This window comes from Chinchilla lanigera, unplaced genomic scaffold, assembly GCF_000276665.1.
Source record: "Chinchilla lanigera isolate Chin_1 unplaced genomic scaffold, ChiLan1.0 scaffold00005, whole genome shotgun sequence".
NCBI lineage: Eukaryota > Metazoa > Chordata > Mammalia > Rodentia > Chinchillidae > Chinchilla > Chinchilla lanigera.
Genome location: NW_004955406.1, coordinates 34,575,756 through 34,593,073, shown reverse-complemented (window position 1 = coordinate 34,593,073; position 17,318 = coordinate 34,575,756). Strand labels below are relative to the sequence as shown.

At 37.3% G+C, this 17,318-nt stretch overlaps 1 protein-coding gene across 1 annotated transcript in view; it reads right to left on the bottom strand.

Moving 5' to 3' along the window:
• The window catches only part of Nek7 (NIMA-related kinase 7), a gene marked incomplete in the record, with an annotated part of 138,733 nt that overhangs the window by 120,951 nt on the left and 464 nt on the right, over positions 1-17,318 (bottom strand).

Sequence of the window (17,318 nt, the reverse complement as noted above, 5' to 3'; positions counted from 1 at the left end):
ATCTAAAGCTATCATTCGACTGACCTCATGTCTGATTCCTTTCGATTTCTTCGGTGAAAATCCTAGTTCCAGCAACTTAGTTTCACCAAGTACTGGTCTGCACTATTTAATTTATATTTGCTTGAAATAAAAAGCTAGGAAGAGTAAAACACTACGACAAGGAGCATGAAGAGGAAGTCTTTCATGTTCTTTTATGACCTCTACACAAAATGCATCTCTTACTCTGTGATCAATAAGCAAGACTGCTGATTCTCTCACTAAGGTATCCTTTAGTCCGTTTTTTATTTAAATCAATAAATCATGTATTTTCAGCTGGCACACAACCTACCTCCTACATACTGATGATTTATAAGCTTGTAGGTCCAGAATCTTATTTTCAACTCTACTGTATCTTTCTGACATCACAAACCCAGTATGCTGGTTAATTCTGACTGTAAGATTAAGAGACTCTTGACGAGGTGACTGGATTGTAAGGCCACTAGCTCCAGCGATGAGTTGATAGCTGAATGGGCTATTGGGAAGCAAGGTACAGCTGGAGAATGTGGGGCATGGGGGCATGACCTTGGAGACTATATCTGGTCCCTGGCCCCTACCTTTCAAGGCTCTTTCCCTGTGCTCTGATTCTCAGCCAAAACGGGCAGTTTTGCTCCACTACATACATCTGCCACGATGTTTCTGCCTTGGAGTCAGCCAGCTATGCATTGAAGCTTCTGAAACTGTAAGCCAAATAAATTTCTCCTTTAATTTATGGGTTATGGACATTCCCTGCCAGCAATGGGGAAAAAAAACAATACATTCAACTGTATAAACACACTCAACCAGTGGTGGTGAACCTATGGCACATGTGTTACTTGTTTTTAAGACAAAAGATTAACATATGAGCTGTTTTTTCTAAACTAAAACATTAGTATTTGACTTTAACTGCAGTATTGGCACTTTGCAATAAATAATTGGCTTTGGGATGCAGTTTGGGCACTTGTCTCTAAAAGATTCGCCATCACTGCTCTCAACCCATTCTACTGTGTATTTTTCTCTTAGTGAATGGCATTAGTTATCCCATACAATTCCCCAGGTGCCTATAAGATCCTTTCACTCTTTATCTTCACATAAATCCTCAAATCCTATTCTTACTGTCAAACATTTCTCCACTTATCTAGACCTTCATGACTCTTGCCATTACTATACCCTGCCCTCTTACTCTTCACAGCATTAGTAATGTAACTGCTACTCTGTAAACCCAACATTTTACGTACTTGATACATCTAAAACAAAAATCTAACAACTATGTCATACTTCTACTTAAAAACCTTTTAAATGAATGGACCACAATTTCCTTTGCCTCAATCCTTATTTGCCCACACTTTCCCACATATAAATACTGTACTCTTCTGGCCTTAATGAACCACTTACACTTCCTCCAAATGCACCTGTGTGTCCCTGACATACACTGTACCATCATACTGAAACAGACTCACCAGCTAGTCATCCTGGCCAACCCTGCCTTCTACTCAGGTAGACCTTTGTGAAATATTCTTCAGACATTTGTCTTGAGTGTATTTTAATGAATCAGTTACCTGTTCATCCGAGGACTTATGCATAACCTAAACATAGCAATGACTATTTACTGGCTGAATATGTTCATTCTTAACTTTTATACCACCAGTACATATTTATGTACAATAAATATTTTAATAGCCAATAAAATATAGAAGAAAAACAAGCTATTATAAAGACTACAGGTCTAACAATTAGGAGACTTAGTTCAAATTCACAAGCTCCTCCTCATTTTGAGTGATAAAGGCAAGACAACTGCTCAATTTCTCACTTCCTTCCTCTTTAACACATTCCTATGTCTCACTGGGGGGCAGGGGTCTCTGAACCCGTGGTACTTGCATTACTGTCGCATCACACAGCATGGCCATCAGGTGGTATGAGCTGCCCAATGGGAAAGTCATGCATGTACTACCAGAGGTTCAAGCCAGCAGGAATGTGTAAAGAAAACACTGACCATCTTTCAAAACATTCACAAAGAAATTATGTAACTGATACCCAGTTAAACTGTTTTGAGGAAACTTCTGAACTTATGAATACCCATTATTTAACTACAGGATGATAAAGTGTTAGAAAGATGGCATATACTAAGAGGCTTTAAAAACAGAGTTTTTAAAGATGGAAATATGATTATCTGGGGATTCTTAAGAAGAACATCTTAAGTCATATACTGACATCAGAAAGCAGGTTAATTTGTGGTTTCCCCCAGTATTCACTTCCAATCAAACCATCTCTCTCAGTTAACAGGGTTAACGGTACCCAAACACATCTTTTCTGGTCAGACTCATGATCATGTTCCTACTGTGTATGAAAGACTACAAGGAATCAAAATTGCAAAAGTGTTACAGAATACTTCAATAAAAAGGGAGACTATACCTCTATTATTCCTGGTATAAGCCATCCCTACCCTCAATGAGACAGTATATCTCCTGGCCTAAATAAAACACCTTTAGAAGTGACAAGGAAGTTAAGTGTCTTCTTTCTTTCACCCATTTTAGTAAAAAGCCACAACTATTTGAACATGGTGGGAAGCAAAGGGAAAGGGGGAAAGGAGTGCTGCAAATGAAGATAAATAATACTATCATCTACTCAGATCACCACGGTCCTCATCCAAAACACTGACAGCCATCTTAAACACCTCCTTATCTCTTACCTTCTACAACTCATTTATTCATTATGCCATTTTTTGAGCAGGACTGATAATTAAAAATACAAAAAAAAAACTAAGGCAATTCCAGTCCCTCAAATTATTCAGAAGGGAGACACACAGAAACAAATTTTTACAATCTAAGGAAGCAAAAAGTATGACACACACTATGGTGGGTGCTGGTATTACTACAATTCATAGGAAGATGCCAGGGACCACGCAGGATGTCAGGGTCATGCAAGAACCTGCACAAAAGACAGCCCAAGATAAGACAAAGGACATGTGAGAGGTAACCAAGCAAAAGACAAAGGAGAAAAATCCAGACTAAAGCATGAAACAAGTAAGGGTACCACAAGCAGAGCTGTTAAATCAGAAGCAGGAGACACCACAGGAGCAAGAGCCAGAATCTAATCATGAAGTATTTTTAAAAGACTAAGAGTTTTAAAATTACTCTGAGACAATATGTGAAGGACTTTATAAACAAAGGAAATAACTAGCCAGAAGCACGTAGAAGGTGTTGGGCATTTCTAAAAGATATTTTCTAAAGGCATAAATGAATTTAATCAAATTTAAAAGATGGAAAAAGAAAAGAGACATAAAAGAAAAACTATTCATCAAAAATTACTTGTAACTCCTTTTTTTGGTAATTTTTAAGTACACCATAGCATGAATTGTCTAGTCTGAGTTTAATTCCTTTATAAATCCTATAAACCAACTTAATATTTTTTAACAAATCCATCATTGAGATCCCCTTTACAGTAACTTTTTTATTCTTTTTCAATGCTAGTTCCTGATCTGCCATTAACTGTGAACCAAACAGGAAGACAACAAATCTCTATAGTTTTGGTTGCTTTTATAATCAAACTTGAAAACATAAAGGTACAAATAATTTCATAACCACATCACAGTATTCAAAAGCCTTTCTTAAGGCACTCTCTGAAGACCTCTCCAGGTTAATTTCCTATGTGCTTATTAATTCAAGAATGTACACTGTATCTTTTGGCCACTCACATAAGCCCTCTGTACGCATTTTTCGTGTGTATGTGTGACACTGGAGGTTGAACCCCCTTCACACTGAAATACAGCCCTTTTTTAAAATTCATTTTATTGAAATACGGTCTCACTAGATTGCTAAATTGCCCAGGCTGAGCTCAAACTTGCAGTCCTCCTGCCTTAACATCCCAGAGTACTGAGAGTACAGGCATGTGCCACCATGCCCAGTTTAAGTATTTTTAAAAGCAATTTTTCTTCCTGTGCTGGGAATCAAACCTACCACCTGATACATGCTAGGCAAAGCTCTATCACTGAGCTGCATCACTAAGCCTTTAAAAATAATGTATTCAAATTGCGATTACTCTTTTAGATTTCCAGTAATAAAAACTAAAACAAGATAATAAGAAAAAATTGTGGTTTATTTTGTTCCTTTGTTGCCATACTGAGAATTGAAACCAGGGCCTCATACTGTTACCTAGGTTCACAAACTTATTTCATTCCACAATTCTGGAAAAGATGTTCACATTCATGTTCATACAGGAAAGACGGCTACGGTCAGGCACAGTTCACAAACAAAAACACAATTTTGCCCAACATTTCTGTTTGGAAACTAAATTGTTCACAAACAAAAGCATTCATGAACAGAGTTACCACTGTTGTACAGTACTAGGCAAACACTCAACTGCTGAGCTATCTCCCTAGCCCTTTTTGTTTGGTTTGGTTTTATACTGTTTTGTTTTTGACACAGGGTCTTGCTAAATTGCTCAGGTTGGCCTGGAACTCAAGATCCTCCTGCCTCAGCTTCCAGACTACCTGGTATTACTGTACCACCACATCTTGCTAGAAAAATCTATTTTGAAATGGAATAATCTTTCACTGTGTCAGCATCTGATGTCCACAAAGCAAACAAAAGTCTTCTATCAATTCACAAAATAGTAATTATTCTGAGGAAAATAATTTCAAATATTAGTCCATCTTCTTACCTAACTCAGTACATTTTCTTCACAAAGGGACTTTCTATTAGAATAACAAAATGGGATTAATCTGGCGGATAGTGAACAACTTTTATGGACAGAAAAGTTCCCACAAATCTATCAAAAGCCAGATCACATATGTTGAACTAAAAATAAGCTGACCTCTAAGGAAAGGAAATTAAAGGACACTCAGTGAACAATCTGGTAAATCAGCTTCAAACTAATTTAATCTGACTTCTGGTTCTGTTTTAACCTCATGTATTAATTCCAGGAACACATCTCTTTTTTTTTTATTTTATTTTTAGAGATGAAAGAATCAAAACATATGAACAAACATACAGACATAAATGAAACAACATAAAATACAGAATTTCAGATGAGGTGAAAAGAAATTAACAATGATTGCTGTATTGCATGTTATCTTCACATTGGTTATTCTGCTAAACAAATACAGACATGTAAGAATGATCAAACAATTAGATGTCAAATGTTCACTTCAAGAAAGCAATAGGAAAAAAAAGCAATAGAAATTAATAGTACAGTTATCCCGGCCATCTTGTATGTATGTATGTATGTGTGTGTGTGTGTGTGTGTGTGTGTATTTTTCCTTTCTTCTTTATTTTCTACTTTCCCTCATCCCAGTCATTCTTTCCTTTTGAGCCATTTTTTTCCCTTTCTCACTATCTAATGTACCTTTTAGATTTCATTTACTCTTTTAGGTTCTTATACTAGGGAGACAATACAATGTTTACACATTCAGACTTATTTATTTCACTTATGAGTATGGTCTCTAGTGGCAACCATTTAATTATAAAAACCCTGAGTTTGTCTTTTTTTATAGCTGAGTAATATTCCATTATATAAAAACACCACATCTTTTTTGTCCATTCCTCAATTAATGGGCATTTGGGCTGTTTCCACGATTCAGCTATTACAAACTGCCCTGCTATAAACATGGGTGCACACACATTGTTGTGGTTTGCTGCTTTCAGTTCTTTTGGGAAAACACCCAGAAGAGGAATAGCTGGGTTGAATGGGACCTCTAATCCTATTTTACTGAGGAATCTCCAGACTGATTTCCACAATGGTTTCACCAGTCTACACTCCCACCAACAGTGAAGAGGGTTCCTTTTTCTTCACAGGCCCTCCAGCATTTACTGTTGGTTGATTTCTTGATGATAGCCATTTTTTCTGGAGTAACATGGAATCTCAGTGTTGTTTTTATTTGCATTTCTCAAATGACTATGATGTTGAACATTTTTTCATGTATTTGCCATCTGTATTTCTTTATCTGAGAAATGTGTATTCATCTCAGATGCCCATTTTTGGACTGGGTCTCTGAATTTAGGGGGACAGATTTTTTTTAATTCTTTATATGTTCGAGATAGAAGTCCTTTGAGGGGCAGTTGGCTTAAATTTTTTCCAATTTGTGGGTTTTCTTTTAACTCTGCTGGTGATTTCTTTAGATGTGTAGAAACTTTTCAATAAGATGAGATCCTAATTATTGATTCTTTGAAGAATGTCCTGGGCAGTTTGTTTTTTGTTCATGAACTCTCTGCCTACCCCTATGTCTTCAGAATTGCTACCTACTTTCTCTTCCAGTAGATTTAATGTTTCTGTTTTAATATTGAGATCTTTAATCCATTTTGACTCTAATTTAGAACATGGAGATAGACATGGGTCTAGTTTCAGTCTTCAGCATTTGGCAAGCCCGTTTTTCCAGCACCATTTATTAAAGAAGCTATCTTGCTTCCAGTTAACCTTTTCGGCCCATTTGTCAAAGATAAGGTAGCTGAATGTGTCTGTGGTAGTGACTGCACCTACCAGTCCATTCCAGGAACTCATCTCTTATTTTATTCTTTGCTGTCTCTACCTCTAACTTACACCTAATCACCAAACAAGATTCTATCTGGACTCTGCAGCCCACCATTTGAATCCAGCCCATGTCAGACACATCTGTTTTTCAGTGTCCTAGTTCCCATCTCACCCAACTGGAAAGCTTTTAGAACTTAAAATTCAAAATTCAGATAAAAAAGACTCAGCCTTCTCAGACTACTTGCCTGAATGTCCTGACAGTGACCACTCACAAATCAGATCTTTATGCCCTGGGGTGTTCTCTGGGCCTTGCAGGGTCTTGTTCTTGGCAGTTCGCCTAGACTTTGCTGACACCAAATGCTCAATTGTTCTGAATGTTCTCTCACTGCCAGGACCTGCCCAGACCTCCTGTTTCATAGTCTCTGAGAAGCAGTCATCCCGACAAGAATGGTCCTAATCCACAGAGGAAACAAATATGTACAGGAGGCTGGGGATTTAGCTCAGCGGCACAGCGCCTGCCTGGCAAGCGTGAGGTCGTAAGTTCGATTCCCAGTACCGGGAAAAAAAAACAAAAACAAATATGTACAGGACATGGTTCACACCTTCCAGAAGCTTATACTCTAGGAAGGATGGTAAAGTACATCTACAGTGAGAAACAAAAAATACTAAAGGTCTGAAGAGGCAGAAGAAATTAAAGGTTCTATTTCTTTTTTTATTTCTCTCTTTAAAATAAAAACTTAAAAATATAAATAAAAAGTTTCTTTATGTTTTCTATATTATTTGAGCAAGACTTTAAAGGATGGAAATTTTTTTTTAATAAACAGATGGAATAGTTGAAGTGTGGAAACAGTAAAAGCCGGAAGAAAAAAATCATACAAATAAAGAACACCCAGAAAGGGTACAAAACTTCTTTTAAAAAAACTTAGCTTGCTACATGTGACTAAAGTGTAGGGGAAAATACAAATAAATCTAGGAAGATAAATTAAGATCAGGCTGAAGGCAGAGGCACCATTATGGAATCATTAAAATATGGGTGAGCCAGGCAGTATGATACAATGTCAGGTCCTTCATGTATTCTCATATTCTATAATTAATCAAGACTGAAATATTTTTAAAAGTATAAAAACTAGGTATTTGCTTTGATATGGACTATGATGAGTCTTCCAGACTCAAAGAATAATCTAAATATCTGACAGTGGGGCTCTGTAGGTCTTTTTTTAAATTTGGCAAATTGACATCTCCAAGCAAAATTGAGATAAACTTCTCTGACCATCACTTGTTTGAAAACTACCTTCCTTCCATGATCAACCAATATATATGTACAGATTACTAAGCAGTACCTGTATCTACTTAAAAAACACTATAAAATGTAGATTTAAAAAAAAAACTAATGCATAAATCTAAGCAGTAAGGATAGACCACTTTCATTTTGAACTATTAAGAACACTAACACAACACTGGTACAACCTATACACCTACAGTTAATTTTATAATAAAAATCTCAGAACAAACTTGAAATGAGTGAACAACACACGAGTTAAATTTTTTTCATCCTTCCCTCCCTTTTGTTAAGATTTCTTTTTTCCTACTACTTTATCATGATAGTTACATCTCTCTATCAACTCCTGAAAATGCCACTGCTCTCTATGTTTTCCTTTCTCACTTCTCCTTAATTATTATTTCTGCTCACTTTCAGCTACTTACTAACAACCTCCAAACTTTTCTTTCTGTGGCCTATAAGCGGTGCAGCCAAGCGGGAACATGGAAGAAAAGAAAAAGTAGGATCATAAAAGGAAGGCGATCACAGAACTATCCATCTTGCAGATCATATGATCTGTCTTCTGCTTTCAGCCAAATATGACTCCCAAGTTCAGAAACCCTCACTTCAACTTGAAACTGAGTCCAGCAGCAAAAGCTGTGCAGTCAACTGTTTATCTTTTGAACACTCTCAAGATGTATCTGAAGGAAATGGCCCTAAACAAAAATGAGCTGTACTTAAAGACTCTAAATTAAAAAAAAAAAATCTAGAAAAGTTTTAACATTACCACATAGGCTTTTTTGAATAAAGAGTATCATTTGTATGCAAAAGCCTGTATCTGCTGACAAGGAGGGAAGTTACAAGGGTTTCAAGTACTAATGACTTATTATCAAGGACAAATGGAAATAAGATAGTCATGGAAAAAGGAACAGTTTACTCATCATAATGTTTTTTAATACTTTCCAGCATGGCCAGATATTCAAGGCAGAGAGCTTGGCATAACCAAGCTGTGGAACAAGACACAGGAGAGAACTACAGGTGGGTCTCAGCACTGGTAACTGGAGACAAAAACTATGTGGCAAGGCAAAGGGCTTTTGCCTTAACGCAGAAAGCAAACCACCTCAGGAATAAGGGACATGGTAAGCTTTCACACTGAGCTTAAGACATTTTGTAAAAATGTCAAAAATGGTGAGAACAGCACACAGCACAAGCAGTACACTAACAAGGGGAAGGTCAGTTAGGATCAAACTAAAACACTTAGATATACTATTTTCCTTCACCTTTTATCATCAGGTGGAATGCTCACTCTTGTTATTACTCAACTGTTATTTATAAAGTATATATGTTCACTAATTACAATTAATTTACAATGGTGATTTCACAATACCCTATCCATATTTTTAACTGAGACAATGTTTATGCATGCCAGAACAGCCTGATTATTAGGGGTAAGCTACTCCAAAGCACACCCCCTGCTAGAAAAGATGTCAACAGTAGAAAAATACTCTTAATATAAAATAAAGCAAAGCAGAAAAAAAAAGTATTTTGGGGATGGCCTGAGTAGCAGGTGTTAGAATCATCTGCACTGCTTATCTGTAATACAAGTTTCCATAATAGAGCACTCTTTCCAATTCTGTGCATAAAAATTATCAGCAGTACTTGTTTCAAAACACCAACATTCATGATTATCAAATCAGAATCTCTGACAGGGGTACTCTGACGACCACAGATTAAGAAGAATTTTTGAACAGCTACACAAATTTTATCAAAATTATTTTCAGCGTTCAAATAGATGTAACTTGAAGGAATCATGAAAAAAAAAATCCCCTAAAACTGATCTGACATTTCTAATCATTCTATTTTGCAAGGGAGAATTGTCACAGAATATGGAACACATGAGATACAGCAGAACCAATTTCTAAGAGATAAGCATGTCACCAAGATAAAAGAAACTGAAGCACTCATAATCTCTAAATCATATGAAAAGAAAAAGAAATTAGAGGAAGAAAATGGTCAGTGGGTTCACAAAAAATATCAATCACACATAAAGCAATGGAAGCATGTTATTTTCCATACTAAAATGATTAATGAGAAAGAACGATGCCTGATTCCTGTGACTCAAGGTATCTGAAATAATGAAATACGCTTTTATGTAATATTTCCCACACAATCCTGTAGCCACCCACAAACTTTCTGACCTTCACTATCCTAGCTACTTCCTCTAAGTAAGGGTTCCTTCTTAGGACTACTTCCATATTGGTAATTTCTTTTCCTTTTTTGATCCTATTCAAGCTGAAGCTATAACAAGCATTGCTGAGGTAACAAATACTTCACAAAGAGACAAACAGGCGCTCAAATACTTGCTGACTTAATAAGATCTTCAAAGCCCACAGATGGGCAATCAAAAGTAGAATGCCATCACTCTATAAGCAAATCTTTACTGAGAATGTACCATGAACAAAATAAGTTTCAGCTAATTCATGAGAAGTAAAACCCATACTGTGTCTATTATCAAGGACATTACTAAACTTATACATAGGTATTATTACTGTTACAAAACAAGGAACCACCACCAAGAACTCTGATTGAAGACTTGGGAAACATGGAATCTAGTGGAATATATATTGGTAAGTCTATAGTTCAGACAATTTTTAAGTTTTCTTCTAATTCTGAAAGTATTTATTTCTCTGCTTAAGGGAAAATGGAAGAATTAATTTTTGAACATCCCCTTTATAGTAGCAATAGAGTTTTGTCTGTTCTAAATGCACAACATAACTAGAGTGTTTTTATCTCTTAGATACAACCCCTGCACAAGCTTAAAATCAGCTGTTAAGACTAAAAAACTCAGAAATTTGAAAATCTTTTGTAAAGATTCTGAATAAAAAGGTATAAATTTTGCTTGTTAAATTCTAAATGCAAGAATGATCAGAGGTAAAGATGAAGTCATTAGGTGTCCTCCTAAAAAGAGACACAGCCACACGCATGAAAAATGCCATGTGCCATAGAGTGATTAAGACTATATGCCAAGACTGGAGTGATTAAGTCTATATGGCAGGAAAAGCCAACAAGCGACACCAACATGCGAAGGTATCAGATGGGCACGGTACAGTCTCCCCAGCCTTTACAGAGAGCAAAGCACTGCAAAACACCTTGATTTCTGATGGTTGTCCTTCAGAACTGTAAGAATATAAACTGTTGTTTGAAACAACCCATTTTGTGGCAATATTTTACAGCAGTCCTAGGAAACTAAAACAGGTGTTAAGATCCAGGGCCCATAGTACTCATTTCCTGGTCTACAACGAAAGTCTAGGTATAGTTGTGGGGCCCCTAGAATTTCCCTATCTTAACTGTGTTTTTATCTGGACAGTGACTTTATCTGGTTTAGACTGGCAGTTTTCTGCTCAAAGCAGCAGCAGCAACTTCCTTGCTGGCCTAGTATTAAGACACTTTGCTGTAAGCTTGACCACCCACATAGCCATCAATTCTATTAAGTACTATGTAATAAATTTCTTCCTACTAAAAAAAATACTCCACAAATAAAGAGAAAATAGAAGAATAAATGGGAAGAGCAGATAATTGTTATTATTAGCTGATATTTTAAACCCTCAAAGTCATAAAACAACAAAGTGAAGTGGAAAACACTATGCCATTCAACAATCAAAATATTTATGAAATATAAAAATCTTATTAAAATTTTATTTAGGTGTACTTTAAAAATGGGAAGAAATGCCAATTTTCACTGAATACCACACCCACCATACTATTCTGAACATGTTCAAATAGTGTAAAAAAAACAAAGTGAATTTATAGGTTGCCATAAGATATGTGAATAAACTTCTATAACACCAATCCATCAAAAAACATGCTCTGTATACTATCTTTCAACTCACATGTATTTGCTGGTTTACAAACAATGCTCAAAAATAAACTTTTATTAAGAACATACTACATGCCTAAAATAAATTACCTATTACCTAGTTCTGGGTGTCTTTATGATAGTATATAAACACAGCATATTATTCTACTACAGGTAAACAATAACTAAATAAACAGGTAATAGAAGATTTGGAGTTCTTGTATTTTGAAGGCATGATAATTTTTCATAACCAGCTCTATTCAGTTTTCCCAATCATATTATAATAGAGGACATGTGGCTCTATTATGATTACAAATACAATAAAAATTACAGTAATTCACCTAAGTAAATGTGTGGATATGGGGAAAACATTTCAATAAAAAAGGATCATAATTGTAACTATACTAGAAATAACATTTTTAATTTTGTCATTTTTGCATCAGCATTTAAAGAACTTGTTGCAACTTGTCTTTTTGTACCCTAGAACAGTGGTGGCAAATCTACGGTACCTGTACCACAGTGGATTGTGTGTATCATGGAAAGTACTAAAAGGTTCACCATCACTGGCCTAGAATACTGTACAAGTCCCAAGACTCCAGTTGTTTTATCTACCTGAAGAACAGGCATTACTGCCTTTTCCCATCCTCCAAAAAAAAAGTTGTAGAAACATTAAGTCAAATGTGGGAAGCATTAAATTATGACTATGGAAATTACAGGGCAAAAGGAAAGAATTCAAGTAGAGAAACTACAAACATCAGAATTGGGAGGCACATTGTCCAGGCAGGACTGAGCCAAAGCAGAGTAGGTAATATAAGACCTGTCAGCAGAAAAAACTGCTAACAGAAGTTTCCTACCACCAAAGACTCTAAAAATAGCAAAATAGGTGAAATGAAATTCACTTAATCATTACTGCACATTTACAAAGATATTTCCATTTTTTTTCAAAGCAACCTCACATAAGTTGAGAAAACCAGACTGAACAAATTAAGGCAACCTAACCAAGATCATAAAATAGAAAACAAACAAACCTAAGGCATTATGCCTAGTTATTCTCACATCATAGAAACAGAGAAAAAGGTAAGATATGTACAGGAGGGTCTGATAAAAGAGAAGAGGCTGCATGTAGCTGGAAGCAACTACCCAAGAAACTCTGAAATAAGGCAGGTCCTCACCTGGCCTCCCTTAGGGTTAAGAGGTAAAAAGTCCCATACAGCCAGAACCCATTCCTGGAGATGCTGAAAATTTCTACCCTGTCATTTCTAAATTTTTTTTTTTTTAATTTTTTTTTTTTTTTTTTTTTGGTTTTTCTCCGGCACCGGGAACCGAACTCACGACCTTGCGCTTGCCAGGCAGGCGCTTTTGCCGCTGAGCTAAATCCCCAGCCCTTACCCTGTCATTTCAAAGGTGTTTCACTTTCTACTCTCTTCCATTTCGTTGCACCTCAGTAGCTGTACCTCATCAGCCCACAACTAACCCTTAGAACAAAGGGAGAAAGTATCTCCACCCCTAAGGCCACCAACTCTAGGCCTCTAAAGCATGGTTCTTTTCCAGTAGTATTTTTTCCACTGGAAAAAAATGACGTTTAGTAGAAAATAGTCTTCTATGGAAGATTAGGTCTATTTTTCTTAAAAAGAAAAAAAAAGGCCCACTTTCTTACTTGTGCCAGAAATTCGCTGTATAAGTGACAGAAGTCAAAGGCAGGCACACATTCATTCAATCTGAGATCTCCCAGGGGCAAAGAGTGCTGGAGAAATCTGGAAGGTGTGTAAACCTGAGAGATGTATGTGTTTATCACCTCTGAAAGAAAACACAAAAACTGAGAATGCACTGCTGGGTATCATACTAAAGGAATTGGGGAAGATCAACAAACTGTCACAAGGGTATGAGGACAAAAAAAAAGTTACATAACACTGCTTTAGAAAAATCCACATCACCCCAAATATCAAGACCTAGAATCAAACCTTTGGTATGTTCTTCTAAAGCAGAAAAGAGTCAACTGCCTATTTGTATTAATAAAGTTTTGATGAAACACAACTATGTTTACTTGTACAAGAATTGTCTTTGGCTACCGAGGCAGCAGTGCAACAAAGACTACTTGTACAGCTCACAAATGCAGAAACATCTACTACCTGCCCATTAAGAAAAAGTTAGTGAACTCCTGTTCTATACAAAAGCAGCCTGGAATGAAAAAGTAGCCTTTAGCAACTTTCAGCAAATAACCTCTGGCAATTTACAAAAAACCTTATTTCCCTTAAGTAACAGAAAACATTTATAAATTTTTATTAGCCACTTTAAAGAGTTTGGTTCATTTACACACTGCTTATCCCTTTGGACAGCTTTCCCACAAAGCAATTGTATAAGCTCACTACACAAATTGTATGACAGAGCTATTATTTTCATAAAACTTAAAAAGTTATCCTACTCAAAAAACACAAAAATGCTTCCTGAGTACCTGTCCTCATTCCCATTGCTTATGAAAAACCATGAAATATAGTCTCTACCCATTTTCTTTACAACGAAAAAATATTTTGTGAAAACATGATATAGAGGGATAATCAAACTTAATTACTCATAAATCAGCGGTTTTACAACTCTAAGAGTAAATGGCATCAGAGTAAAAAATCTGAACTGTCATTATATTCTACAAATGCACAGACAATACTTGATTACAATTATGTAAACGAATGTTATTAATCTGTACTCGTCATGGATGAAAAAAATGGGGGAGAGGGAATTAAACTGAAACAACTTCAAAAGTACAAGTATTTATGAAAACGTTTTGTTATGTATAGAAAGCAGATAAAATAACTGCTACTAAAGCAATTCAGAATAAATAACAATCATACATGTCACTTCTAAGACATCCTAAAGTACTACATTAAGTTTGCTACCATGTTTTACAAATGATGTAATAAAATACCCGCCCACACAATACTCAAATATTTGAAGGGACAAAGAGTTTCCTTTTGATGAAACCAGGAATGGGGAGAGAGAAGGAGTGCTTTGTGCAACTGAATATACATTGTAAACTTTTTAAATACCAAATCCCATTTTTCTTAAAATCAAAGAAACAAAATTTAAAAGGAATTTTAAAATTAATCACATAATTCAGCAATTTATTTTCCAAAACTACATCAAGTAACCAATATCCTCTTCAGATGTCCTGATTGGTGGCTACATTAGTAATAGTAATAATATATAGACGGACTTTAAAATATCAGAAACAGTCTCTGGCTCTATGAGTGAAGATGTCTCGAACAATATCTCAGATCATATAGTTAAGTTAGAAAAAACCTACAGCTCAATAAATGCATAATAGTTAATACTTAAATGTTAATAATAAACCTGAGCTTAAAATTTTCAGTTCCAACAGCCAGATGCTTGGGACTGGGGTGTAGAGGCAGGAAGATTAAATACTTATTCATACCAACTATAACAGCTAAGCACGTCTGGTCACTGAAAACTACAATGCTGATTTTTAATATATTAATCAGATATGTTAATAACTAGCCTAAACACCCCTCCTCCACTAGTATGTTGCCATCATACCAGGCATGCTTTCCTCATTCCTGGGGTAAGTGTTGTTTTAATGGGCTGGAGACAAACTGGTGAAATTGTCCAGACAGGAAAACGTGTGAGGGAGAAAAGAAGAGATAGTGAAACAGTAAGTACCTGAATAGTAGTTCTGATTATAAAATGACTCTGTATGCCTGGATATATATAGTCTTCACTTTTTAAACTGGTAAGATTTTTCAACCGTGGCAAGAGTCCCAGGTGGCTGAAAACACCTAACCATTTAGCTTCTAACATTTTCTTGGTTTTCAACTTCAGATTATTTCAGACTAAAACCTCAACCAGATTATATTTAGTTTGCTGGCGGGTTTCATTTTTTTGTCTCCTACAGTTTCAGTCAAAATGGTAAGTTTAAGAATCAGCCAGATCGCGCAATGACACACCTAGGAGGGCTCAGAAGAAACTTGAACCCACTCCCTCTTTATTTTCCCGTACTGATTTCACAAGTCGATGTCTTAGCCTGGTGTCCCCCTCGCGCCGACATCCTCGCTACACGAACTCGTGCTCCCTCCGCCTAGCCCAGCGCCTGAGTAGGAAGTACCCACCCTCTCCAGTGAGAGCCGCGGTGTCCTCGCCGCTGATTGGCTGCGGGGGCCGTCAGCGCGCCATAGGGCGGGGCCTCCCGCCGGAGAGCGGAATCTAGGGCTGGCACCTCTGGGAGGGTCCTCGAGCTTCCCTATCCCTCCTCCCCCACCTCTCGAAAACGCAACCAGCCTCCTTAAGCAGTTCCTTCGCCCTTTTATTTCGGCAACCGCCCTCGTACGCGCCCCGTACGTTTAATCCTCTGACTCCTCCCGCAGCTAAAGTTGAAAAGCTCTAACAATGCTCCCCCACACCAGGAAAGTTCCCAGTCCAGGATCAAATACAGGATGCTGCGGTTTTATGGGTGAAGCAAATGGTGAACTGATCTCTCCTAGGGTAGCGAAAGATTCCTTCCTCTGAAAATGAAGTAACTTAGGTTGTATGTTAACCAATTCCAACAACCAAAGGTGTGTTAACCTTTGCCAAGTGTTACACCCAAGAAATCTGCGCATCCATTTAGCAGGAAATCCCACAAAGCATGAGAGGCTTAATTTTATGTCTGGTTCAACTGTTCCCGTTTTCGGTGTTGCCGGCTGTTCCAAACTTGCCATAGCTCTGTGAGTACAAGTACTGTGCCATTCTTTGATCACAGGACTCATGGCCCTACACAGAACACATTTGTAACACACATACTCTGAACTTTTCTCTTGTAATGCAACTTAAGACACATTGCTATTGTCAGTGGGAACGTGCACTGTATCTGAAAGAAGAACTAAAGTCTAATTATGTATTACAAAGTACATAACGCTCTACAAACTATAGTTATCTGATGGTTCTTTTAATTGCATTCTTGACATCAGTAATCTCAAAGAAAAAGTCATTTTATTCTGTACTATATTTCTGATGACTCAACTGAGTCACCAGAACTGTTAAAGGACAGGGCATATATTTTACTGTAAAATAAGTATATTTTGAGTATTTAACGCTAGCAAGGAATACATCTGGGTGAGTACACGATTCACCTGTTGACACATCATCTACCAGGGCCTACAGTATTAAAAAAAAAAAAAGAGGCAAAAAGAATTCTTTCCATTTCCCACAACATCCTCTAGGCTGAGTTCACTTTCTGACGGTACTGCGGGGCCATCTGGTCTTCTCGCTTTTCTCCTTTTGCGTCTGGGTTCCCCTTTCTCTCTCTGGCTTTGCTCTCGATTTTCCAATGTATTTCTTTTCCATTGCCACCGTTGCCACCGCTGCTTGCCACTGCCCGGCGAAACCCTCCCTCCGACATTTTCCACTCCCGGGACTCGCTAGAATTCATTCTGCAGCAAGTCTCTCACCCTCCCTGTCCGTCTCGATCCACCTGGTACTCTCTCCGTATTCTCCCACCACCCGATCTCTCCCAGGGAACTTCACTTTTCTAAACTGGGCTGCTGCCGAATCCTGACAGCTAGATCGAACCAATCGGCGAAGGATAAATAACCCATGCCGCCAATAAGCGCGCGCCAGGAGGCGGGCCTTCGCTTAAATTCCTCGGGTCCCGAAACCAAAGACCTGTTGCCGCCGCGGCCGCAAGTTTCTTGGTTACGGCGGCGCCCGCGCGGCCGGGGCGGCGGAGCCCATGCGGCG